General features: G+C 36.4%; 1 non-coding gene across 1 annotated transcript; it reads right to left on the minus strand.

The window, feature by feature from the left end:
• Positions 1-6,416: 6,416 nt before the first annotated feature.
• LOC130952598 (small nucleolar RNA R71) lies at positions 6,417-6,520 on the minus strand. Its single transcript, XR_009074782.1, has one exon. It is a non-coding gene; the product is annotated as a small nucleolar RNA R71 (small nucleolar RNA).
• Between the last annotated feature and the right edge of the window lie 6,258 nt (positions 6,521-12,778).

A 12,778-nucleotide genomic window follows, 5' to 3' on the forward strand; every position in this document is an offset into this window, starting at 1 on the left:
TTGCATTGCATGAGTCTTGCTTTTCCCTACTCATTTATTTTATCTCCTTAAGCTAAGCATGAGGACATGCTGATGTTTAAGTGTGGGGAGGTTGATAAACCACTATTTTATGGTTTATCTTATGCTCAATTGAGTGGTTTTTATCAAATCTTCACCCACTTATTCATGTAAATTGCATGGTTTTACTATTCCTTCCTCATTTTATGATATATGTGAAAACATGTTTCCTATGCTTTCAAAATATTAAATTTAATCATCTCTTATTACCATTCGATGCTGTGATATGTGTGTTAAGTGTTTTCAGAGATTACAGGACAGGAATGGCTCAGAGGATGGAAAGGAAGCATGCAAAAGAGGAAGAAATACAAGAAGTTGAAGAAATTGCTAAGCTGTCCAACCTGACCTCTTCGCACTCAAACGGTCATAACTTGAGCTACAAAGGTCTAAATGATGCGATTCTAGTTGCATTGAAAAGTTAACGTCCCGGGCTTCGATTTGATATATAATTTACCATATTGGCCATACAGCTAGGCAACACGAACGCATGCTCCACACGGATGCGTCGCAATGACGAAAATCAGCATGGCAGATTTCGTCCCCAGCGATTTCTGGGCTATTTCCGGCCCAGTTTCATGCTCAGAAAATACAGATTAAAGGCTGCAAAGTAGAGGAATAAAGGGAGACGACTCATAATTCACTTTTCATAATTTAGATGTAGTTTTTAGAGAGAGATGTTCTCTCCTCTCTCTCTTAGGATTTAGGATTTAGGATTAGGATTTCTTTTATTAGAATTAGGATTTCATCTTCTTCAATCACATGTTCAATGTTCCTTTTATTTATTTTCTCAATTTAGTTTATGAACTCTTTATGTTTAGATTGATTTTCTTAATTAGTACACCTTGAGGTATTTCAAACTTATGATTGCTTTCCTTAATTTATGTTATTGATGCTTTCGCTTTATCCAAATTATTTTCATTCGAGTAGATTTTCTTCCCTTTTGGCTTTGGTTGATTAATTGGTAACTCTTGAGTTGTCAAACTCATCGTGATTGATAATTGATATCTTTTCTTATTGATTTCGATTCCTATAACTCTAGTCTTTCCTCAGGAGTTGACTAGGACTTTAGGCGTTAAATTGATTTATCCACTTGACTTGCCTTCATAGTTAGAGGTGACTTAGTGGGAGCAAAAATATAATTCTCATCACCATTGATAAGAATAACTAGGACAGGACTTCCAGTTTTCATACCTTGCCAAGAGTTTTCTCATTATTAATTTATTTCCTGCAATTTATTTCTCTTGTTCAAACCTTTTAAAAACCCAAAAATACTATTTTCCATAACCAATAATAAATCATACTTCCCTGCAATTCCTTGAGAAGACGACCTGAGGTTTGAATACTTCGGTTTATAAATATTCTGTTTGTTACTTATGACAACCAAAACTTTTGCACCAAAGGATTCTCTGTTGGTTTAGAAACTATACTTACAATGCGAACTTATTTGTGAATTCTTTACCGATAGAAAATCTGATCGTCAAGGACCTTTTTCACTGAGAGGATGGGAAGTAGCCATTGATAACGGTGACGCCCTACATACAGCTTGCCATAGAAAGGAGTAGGAAGGATTGGATGAAGGCAGTAGGAAAGTAGAGATTCAAGAGGGATAAAGCATCTCCATACACTTATCTGAAATTTCCACTAATGATTTACATAAGTACCTCTATCTTTATTTTACGTTTTATTTATCTTTTAATTATCAAAACTCCATAACCATTTTAATCTGCCTGACTGAAATTTACAAGGTAACCAAAGCTTGCTTCAAGCCGACGATTTCCGTGGGATCGACCCTTACTCTCGTAAGGTTTATTACTTGGATGACCCATTGCACTTGCTGGTTAGTTGTGCGAAGTTGTAAAAAAGAGTTGAGATTACAATTGTGCGTACCAAGTTGTTGGTGCCATTGAGATCACAATTTCGTGCACCAGTCGGCCCAACAAAGAGTTCATTAAATTAGAAGAACAAAAATATTGAAAGAAATTTGTTGTGTTTTTTGTTGTTTGTATGTTGCAAAAATATATTAGTAAGTTCATGTTAGTACCACTCAAATATTTTTGTGTGCAAAAAATTGACAATTAGGTATAACCATATAAAAATACGATTTTTTAAAAAAAATTAACAGACATACTAAAATTTCTGTAAATATTTTGCGAAGATGAAAATGTGAAATTAGAAAATATATAATATATAGACATCAGCTTTAAAAATTCGAGAATAAATTTTTTTAGTCAACAATCAGCTAATACTTTTTTATTCTTTTTAATAATAACAACTCAAATCTTTAATATTTGTTTATCCAATATTTTTCGATTGATTCTTAGTTAGGGAAAATTGATTTGCTATGAAAGTCATTTTAAGAATATAAAACAAGTATAATTATCCGTGCCATGTACATAATAAGATTGAAATTATAATTTTAAATTATTTTTTTTAAATTAATTTAAATTATAATAATTTAATTAATAAAAAGTAACATGTTATGAATTGTTTTTTTTAATCTAGTGTTAATTGGATTAACTCTAAAATAGTTATTAATCAGTTTTAATATTCCCCTTTCTTCAATAAATCAGACATATATACTGATGTTATTGATGAGCGGATAATTTATACGCTTTTTGGCATTGTTTTTAGGTAGTTTTTAGTAAGTTCAAGCTACTTTTAGGGATGTTTTCATTAGTTTTTATGTTAAATTCTCATTTCTTGACTTTACTATGAGTTTTTGTGTTTTTCTGTAATTTCAGGTAATTTCTGGCTGAAATTGAGGGACTTGAGCAAAACTCTGATAGGAGGCTGACAAAGGACTGCTGATGTTGTTGGAATCTGACCTCCCTGCACTCGAAATGGATTTTCTAGAGCTACAGAACTCCAAATGGCGTGCTCTCAATGGCGTTGGAAAGTATACATCCAGAGCTTTCCAGCAATATATAATAGTTCATACTTTATTCGGGAATTAACGACGTAAACTGGCGCTCAACGCCAGTTCCATGTTGCTGTCTGGAGTAAAACGCCAGAAACACGTCACGACCCGGAGTTGAACGCCCAAAACACGTTACAACTTGGCGTTCAACTCCAAAAGAAGCCTCAGCTCGTGGATAGATCAAGCTCAGCCTAAACACACACCAAGTGGGCCCCGGAAGTGGATTTATGCATCAATTACTTACTCCTGTAAACCCTAGTAGCTAGTCTAGTATAAATAGGATAGTTTACTATTGTATTAGATATCTTTGGTCTCAGTTTTATTTTATTCTTCATCTGAGGAGACTATTGATCACGTTTTGGGGGGGGGGGGGGGGGCTGGCCATTCGGCCATGCCTGAACCTTTCACTTATGTATTTTCAACGGTGGAGTTTCTACACACCATAGATTAAGGGTGTGGAGCTCTGCTGTACCTCAAGTTTCAATGCAATTACTACTATTTTCTATTCAATTCCGCTTGTTCTTATTCTAAGATATTCGTTGCACTTCAACTTGATGAATGTGATGATCCGTGACACTCATCATCATTCTCACCTATGAACGCGCGTGATTGACAACCACTTCCGTTCTACCTTAGACTGGGCGCATATCTCTTGGATTCCTTAATCAGAATCTTCGTGGTATGAGCTAGAATTGATGGCGGCATTCATGAGAATCCGGAAAGTCTAAACCTTGTCTATGGTATTTCGAGTAGGATTCTGGGATTGAATGACTGTGACGAGCTTCAAACTCCTGAAGGCTGGGCGTTAGTGACAGACGCAAAAGAATCAAGGGATTCTATTCCAACCTGATTGAGAACCGACAGATGATTAGCCGTGCTGTGACAGAGCATTTGGACCTTTTTCACTGAGAGGATAGGATGTAGCCATTGACAACGGTGATGCCCTACATACAGCTTGCCATGGAAAGGAGTAAGAAGGATTGGATGAAAGTAGCAGGAAAGCAGAGATTCAGGAGGAGCACAGCATCTCCATACACCTATCTGAAATTCCCACCATGGGAATACATGAGTAACTTTATCTTTATTTTATGTTTATTTACTATTATTTGATTTTCCAAATTCCATAATTTATTTAAATCCGCCTGACTGAGATTTACAAGATGACCATAGCTTGCTTCATACCAACAATCTCTGTGGGATCGACCCTTACTCACGTAAGGTTTATTACTTGGACAACCCAGTACACTTGCTGATTAGTTGAACGGAGTTGTGTCCATACATAGCAAAGAGCCATTATCATGAAATAAATTCCATACAAAAACAAAGAGTACAGCATTGATGATCACAATTTCGTCCACCAAGTTTTTGGCGCCGTTGCCGGGGATTGTTCGAGTATGGACAACTGACGGTTCATCTTGTTGCTCAGATTAGGTAATTTTCTTTTTATTTTCTTTTCAAAAAAAGTTTTCAAAAATCTTTCAAAATTTTTTTCTTTATTGTCGTTTTCCTAAAATATAATTTTCGAAAAAAATAATAAAAATACAAAAAATCATAGAATCATAAAAATAAAAAAAATATTTTGTGTTTCTTGTTTAAGTCTTGAGTCAACTTTTAAGTTTGGTGTCAATTGCATGTTTTAAAAATTTTTCTTGCATTTTTCAAAAATTCATGCATTCATGGTGTTCTTCATGATCTTCAAGTTGTTCTTGACAAGTCTTCTTGTTTGATCTTGATGTTTTCTTGTTTTGTGTTGTTTGTTGTTTTTCATATGCATTTTTCGTTTGTTAGAGTCCATGCATTAAAAATTTCTAAGTTTGGTGTCTTGCGTGTTTTCTTTGCATCAAAAATTTTTCAAAATTATGTTCTTGATGTTCATCATGATCTTCAAAGTGTTCTTGGTGTTCATCTTGACATTCATAGTGTTCTTGCATGCATCATGAGTTTTGATTCATAATTTTCATGTTGAGTCATTTTTATGTTTTTCTCTCTCATCATCAAAAATTCAAAAAATCAAAAAAATATCTTTTCCTTAATTTTCTCATAATTTTCGAAAATTTGAGTTGACTTAGTTAAAAATTTTTAAAATTAGTTGTTTCTTACAAGTCAAGTCAAATTTTCAATTTTTAAAAATCCTATCTTTTCAAAACTTTTTCAAAAAATCATATCTTCTCCATTTTTCTTATTATTTTCGAAAAATTTCAAAAATCTTTTTCAAAATATTTTCAAAATCTTTTTCTTATCTTTATATCATATTTTTGAAATTACACTAACAATTAATGTGATTGATTCAAAAATTTGAAGTTTGTTACTTTCTTGTTAAGAAAGGTTCAATCTTTAAATTCTAGAATCATATCTTTTAGTTTCTTGTTAGTTAAGTAATTAATTTTAATTTTAAAAAAATTTATCTTTTTCAAAAATTTGATTTCAAAATATCTTATCTAACTTCTTAACTTCTTATCTTTTCAAATTTGATTTTAATACCTTTTTCAACTAACTATTTGACTTTTTGTTTGTTTCTTATCTTTTTCAAAACCACCTAACTACTTTTCCTTCTCTAATTTTCGAAAATATCTCATCCCTTTTTCAAAATTCTTTTTAAATTAACTAATTATTTTAAATTTTAATTTTAATTATATCTTATCTTTAATTTTTGAAAATCATTAACTACTTTTTCAAAATTATTTTTGAATTCTCTTTCTCTTCTCTTCTTCTATTTATTTATTTAGTTACTAACACTTCTCTTCACTTCTCTTCATCTCTTATCACCTCCCCTATCCTTACTCTTTATACAGACTATTCATCCCTCTCATTTCTTTATTCCCTTTCTTCTTTTACTAACAATAAGGAACCTCTTTACTGTGATATAGAGGATTCCTCTTTCTTTTCTAGTTCTCTTCTTCCCTATATGAGCAGGAATAAGGAAAAAGACACTCTTGTTGAAGCTGATCCTGAACCTAAAAGGACTCTGAAGAGGAAACTAAGAGAAGCCAAATTACAACAATCCAGAGATAACCTTTCTGAGATTTTCGAACAAGAGAAGGAGATGGCAGCCGAACCCAACAACAATAATGTAAGGAGGATGCTTGGTGATTTCACAAAACCAATGTCCAAGTTTGATGGAAGAAGCATCTCAATTCCTGCCATTGGAGCAAACAATTTTGAGCTGAAACCTCAATTAGTTGCTTTGATGCAACAGAACTGCAAGTTTCATGGACTTCCATCTGAAGATCCTTATCAGTTTTTAACTGAGTTCTTGCAGATTTGTGAGACTGTTAAGACAAATGGAGTAGATCCTGAAGTCTACAGGCTCATGCTTTTCCCTTTTGCTGTAAGAGACAGAGCTAGAACATGGTTGGACTCACAACCTAAAGATAGCCTGGACTCCTGGGATAAGCTGGTCATAGCCTTCTTGGATAAATTCTTTCCTCCTCAAAAGCTGAGCAAGCTTAGAGTGGATGTTCAAACCTTCAAACAAAAAGAAGGTGAATCCCTCTATGAAGCTTGGGAAAGATACAAGCAGATGACCAAAAAGTGTCCTTCTGACATGTTTTCAGAATGGACCATATTAGATATATTCTATTATGGTCTATCTGAGTTTTCCAAAATGTCATTGGACCATTCTGCAGGTGGATCCATTCACCTAAAGAAAACGCCTGTAGAAGCTCAAGAACTTATTGACATGGTTGCAAATAACCAATTCATGTACACTTCTGAGAGGAATTCCATGAATAATGGGACGCCTCAGAGGAAGGGAGTTCTTGAAATTGATGCTCTAAATGCCATATTGGCTCAGAACAAAGTGTTGACTCAGCAAGTCAACATGATCTCTCAAAGTCTGAATGGATGGCTGGTGGACGAAATTGTGATCCTCTTTGTATTTGCATGAGATTTAAAAATTGGCTCTATTGGAATTTATGATCACAACTTCATTCAACTTAACCAGCAAGTGTACTGGGACATCCAAGTAATACCTTACGCGAGCAAGGGTCGATCCCACAGAGATTGTTGGTATGAAGCAAGCTATGGTCACCTTGTAAATCTCAGTTAGGCAGATTAAATGGTTATGGTGAGTTCGAAAATTAATAATAAATGGAAAATAAAAAGGGATAGAAATACTTATGTAAATCAATAGTGGGAATTTCAGATAGGCGTGTGGAGATGCTAGAATCCTTTCGAATCTCTACTTTCTAATTGCTTTAATCCAATCCTTCTTACTCATTTCCAGGGCAAGCTGTATGTAGGGCATCACCATCATCAATGGCTACTTTTAATCCTCTCGGGAAAATGGTCCTATGCGCTGTCACTACACGGCTAACCGTCTGGAGGCATCACCCTTGTTGATGGCTATATCCCATCCTCTCAGTGAAAATGGTTCAAATGCTCTGTCACAGCACGGCTAATCATCTGTCGGTTCTCAATCAGGTTGGAATAGAATCCATTGATCCTTTTGCGTCTGTCACTAACGCCCAGCCTTCAGGAGTTTGAAGCTCGTCACAGTCATTCAATACCGGAATCCTACTCGGAATACCACAGACAAGGTTAGACTTTCCGGATTCCCAGGATCCTACTCGGAATACCACAGACAAGGTTAGACTTTCCGGATCCCCATGAATGCCGCCATCTATCTAGCTTATACCACAAAGATTCTGTTGGGGAATCTAAGAGATATGCGCCCGGCCTAAAGTAGAACGGAAGTAGTTGTCAGTCACGCGCGTTCATAGGTGAGAATGATGATGAGTGTCACGGATCATCACATTCATCAAAGTGTTGTGCAACGTATATCTTGGAATAAGAATAAAAGAGAATTGAATAGAAAATAATAGTGATTGTATTGAAACTTGAGGTACAGCAGAGCTCCACACCCTTAATCTATGGTGTGCAGAAACTCCACCGTTGAAAATACATAAGTGAAAGGTTCAGGCATGGCCGAATGGCCAGTCCCCTAAAACGTGCTCAATGGCCTCCTAAGATGAAGAATAAAACAAAACTGAGATCAAAGATGAAACGTGGTCAAAAGACAAGACGTCTAATACAATAGTAACTTATCCTATTTATACTAGACTAGCTACTAGGGTTTACATGAGTAAGTAATTGATGCATAAATCCACTTCCGGGGCCCACTTGGTGTATGCTTGGGCTGAGCTTGATCTATCCACGAGCTGAGGCTTTTCTTGGAGTTAAACTCCAAGTTATAACGTGTTTTGGGCGTTCAACTCCGGATCATGACGTTTTTCTGGCGTTTAACTCCAGACAGCAGCATGTACTTGGCATTCAACGCCAAGTTACGTCGTCAATTTCCGAATAAAGTATGGACTATTATATATTGCTGGAAAGCTTTGGATGTCTACTTTCCAACACCATTAAGAACGCGCCATTTGGAGTTCTGTAGCTCCAGAAAATCCATTTCGAGTGCAGGGAGGTCAGATTCCAACAGCATCAGCAGTCCTTTTGTCAGCCTTTTTCAGAGTTTTGCTCAAGTCCCTCAATTTCAGCCAGAAATTACCTGAAATCACAGAAAAACACACAAACTCATAGTAAAGTCCAGAAATGTAAATTTAACATAAAAACTAATGAAAACATCCCTAAAAGTAGCTTGAACTTACTAAAAACTACCTAAACACAATGCCAAAAAGTGTATAAATTATCCGCTCATCACAACACCAAACTTAAATTGTTGCTTGTCCCCAAGCAACTGAAAATCAATTAGGATAAAAAGAAGAGAATATACTATAAATTCCAAAATATCAATGAATATTAATTATAATTAGATGAGCGGGACTTGTAGCTTTTTGCTCTGAACAGTTTTGGCATCTCACTTTTCCTTTGAAGTTCAGAATGATTGGCTTCTCTAGGAACTTAGAATTTTGGATAGTGTTATTGACTTTCCTAGTTAAGCATGTTGATTCTGAACACAGCTACTTATGAGTCTTGGCCGTGGCCCTAAGCACTTTGTTTTCCAGTATACCACCGGATACAGAAATGCCACAGATATAACTGGGTGAACCTTTTCAGATTGTGACTCAGCTTGCTAAAGTCCCCAGTTAGAGGTGTCAGAGCTCTTAAGCACACTCTTTTTGCTTTGGATAACGACTTTAACCACTCAGTCTCAAGCTTTTCACTGGACCTTCATGACAAAGCACATGGTTAGGGATAGCTTGATTTAGCCGCTTAGGCCTGGATTTTATTTCCTTGGGCCCTCCTATCCATGATGCTCAAAGCCTTGGATCCTTTTACCTTGCCTTTTGGTTTTAAGGGTTATTGGCTTTTTTTGCTTGCTTTTTCTTTTTCTTCTATTTTTTGCCATATTTTTTTTTTCGCAAGCTTTCTTTTCACTGCTTTTTCTGCTTCAAGAATCAATTTCATGATTTTTCAGATCATCAATAACGTTTTTCCTTGTTCATCATTCTTTCAAGAGCCACAATTTAACATTCATAAACAACAGATCAAAAGACATATGCACTGTTCAAGCATTCATTCAGAAAAGAAAAGTATTGTCACCACATCAATATAATTAAATTAATTTCAAGGATAAATTCGAAATTCAGTACTTCTTGTTCTTTTGAATTAAACATTTTTCATTTAAGAGAGGTGAAGGATTAATGGAATTTATTCATACTTTAAGACATAGTACTACTACTAATGATCATGAAGTAGAGACACAACATATATAAACATACAACATAAAAAACCGAAAAACGAAAGAATAAGAACAAGGAATGAATCCACCTTAGTGGCATCTTCTTCTTGAAGGACCAACAATGTCCTTAAGCTCTTCTATGTCTCTCCTTGCCTTTGTGCTCCTCCCTCATTGCTCTTTGATCTTCTCTTATTTCTTGGGAGAATGGAGTGCTCATGATGTGCCTTAATTGTTCCACATTGTGGCTCAAATCTTCTAAGGAAGTGTTGAGTTGTTCCCAATAGTTGTTGGGGGGAAAGTGCATCCCTTGAGGCATCTCAGGGATTTCTTGATGATGAGCTTCCTCATGCATCTCTTGAGAACCGTGAAGGGTCTCTCTTGCTTGCTCCATCCTCTTCTTGGTGATGGGCTTATCCTCTTCAATGGAGATGTCTCCTTCTATGATAACTCCAGCTGAGTAACTGGTGCACGAAATTGTTGTTCATGTGTTAATATTCATTGCTTGTTCATTCCCTGGTAATGGCGCCAAAAACATGATGCCAACACCATGGTTTCTATATAATTTTTCCACAATTTCGCACAACTAACCAGCAAGTGCACTGGGTCGTCCAAGTAATACTGATGAGCGGATAATTTGTACGCTTTTTGGCATTGTTTTTAGTATGTTTTTGGTAGTTTTAGTTGAGTTTTTATTATATTTTTATTAGTTTTTAGTTAAAATTCACTTTTCTGGACTTTACTATGAGTTTGTGTGTTTTTCTGTGATTTCAGGTATTTTCTGGCTGAAATTGAGGGACCTGAGCAAAAATCTGATTCAGAGGCTGAAAAGGACTGCAGATGCTGTTGAATTCTGACCTCCCTGCACTCTAAGTGGATTTTCTAGAGCTACAGAAGCCCAATTGGCGCGCTCTCAACGGCGTTGGAAAGTAGACATCCTGGGCTTTCCGGCAATATATAATAGTCCATACTTTTCCCGAGATTTGATGGCCCAAACCGGCGTTCCAAATCAGCTTAAAACTGCCCGGTGTTAAACGCCGGAACTGGCACAAGAATGGGAGTTAAACGCCCAAACTGGCACAAAAGCTGGCGTTTAACTCCAAGAAAAGTCTCTACACATGAAACCTTCAATGCTCAGCCCAAGCACACACCAAGTGGGCCCGGAAGTGGATTTTTATGTCATTTACTCATTTCTGTAAACCCTAGGCTACTAGTTCTCTACAAATAGGACCTTTTGCTATTGTATTCTCATCTGGGTAGCTATCTTTAGTCTTATGCTATCTTAGATCATGGGGCTGGCCTCACGACCATGCCTAGACCTTGTTCTTATGTATTTTCAACGGTGGAGTTTCTACACACCATAGATTAAGGTGTGGAGCTCTGCTGTGCCTCGAGTATTAATGCAATTACTATTGTTCTTCTATTCAATTCAGCTTGTTCTTGTTCCTCAACTTGATGAATGTGATGATCCGTGACACTCATCATCATTCTCACCTATGAACGTGTGCCTGACAACCACCTCCGTTCTACCTTAGATTGAGTGGATATCTCTTGGATTCTTTAATAAGAATCTTCGTGGTATAAGCTAGAACTGATGGCGGCATTCAAGAGAATCCGGAAGGTCTAAACCTTGTCTGTGGTATTCTGAGTAGGATTCAATGATTGAATGACTGTGACGAGCTTCAAACTCCTGAAGGCTAGGCGTTAGTGACAGACGCAAAAGAATCAATGGATTCTATTCCAACCTGATTGAGAACCGACAGATGATTAGCCGTGCCGTGTCAGGGTACGTTGAACATTTTCACTGAGAGGACGGGACTGTAGCCACTGACAACGGTGATGCCCAACATACAGCTTGCCATGGAAAGGAGTAAGGAGGATTGGATGAAGACAGTAGGAAAGCAGAGAGACGGAAGGGACAAAGCATCTCCATACGCTTATCTGAAATTCTCACCAATGAATTACATAAGTATCTCTATCTTTATGCTTTATTCATATATCATTCATAACCATTTGAATCTGCCTGACTAAGATTTACAAGGTGACCATAGCTTGCTTCATACCAACAATCTCTGTGGGATCGACCCTTACTCGCGTAAGGTTTATTACTTGGACGACCCAGTGCACTTGCTGGTTAGTTGTGCGAAGTTGTGATAAAGAGTTGAGATTGCAATTAAGCGTACCATGTTGATGGCGCCATTGATGATCACAATTTCGTGCACCAAGTTTTTGGTGCCGTTGCCGAGGAATTAAATGTCCTAACTATAGTTTCGCATTTGTTCCCTGCAATAACAGTGCCAAGTTTTGATCCGGCAACAACACCAAGTTTTTGGCGCCGTTGCCGGGGATTGTTGAGTTTGGACAACTGACGGTTCATCTTGTTGCTTAGATTAGGTATTTTTCTTCAGAGTTCTTAAGAATGAATTCTAGTGTTTCAAGGTGATCTTCTTATCATCACTAAAGCTGATTGATTCTCATCAATTTAGCTCTTGAATGTAATGTCCTGCTGAAGCTTGGCTAGCCATGTCTAATTCCTTTAGACTAAAGCTTTAGACTAACATTGCATGATCCCTGGAATTCTCATTAAGAATTTTGATATCTTTATTTTCTTTTCCACTTAATTTTCGAAAAATCCAAAAAAGTTACAAAATCATAAAAACCAAAAAGATTGTATGTGTCTTGTTGAGTCTAGTGTCTCATTTTAAGTTTGGTGTCAATTGCATGTTTCTGTTCTTCTTGCATTCATTCATGTGTCTTAAGTGATCTTCAAGATGTTCTTGGTGATTTCCTTGTTCTGATCTTTAAATTCTCTTGTCTTGAGTGTTTTGTTGTTTCTCATATGCATTCTCATTTTGTTAGTGTCAGTAGTATACAAACTGCTAAGTTTGGTGTCTTGCATGCATTGTTATTTGATTTTTGTTGCATTTTGATCATTCCTCATTATTAAAAAATCCAAAAAAAATTTAATTTTTGTGTCTTTTCAAGTCAATAATACAGAGAATTGAACATTCAGAACATACAGTAGAGGAATTACACAGAAAAAGCTGGGCGTTCAAAACGCCCAGTGAAGAAGGGCAAACTGGCGTTTAAACGCCAGCCAGGGTGCCTGGCTGGGCGTTTAACGCCCAAAAGGGTAGTGTTTTGGGTGTTAAACACCAGAATGTGCACCA

The sequence above is a fragment of the Arachis stenosperma genome, chromosome 1 (genome assembly GCF_014773155.1).
Source record: "Arachis stenosperma cultivar V10309 chromosome 1, arast.V10309.gnm1.PFL2, whole genome shotgun sequence".
Classification (NCBI taxonomy): domain Eukaryota; kingdom Viridiplantae; phylum Streptophyta; class Magnoliopsida; order Fabales; family Fabaceae; genus Arachis; species Arachis stenosperma.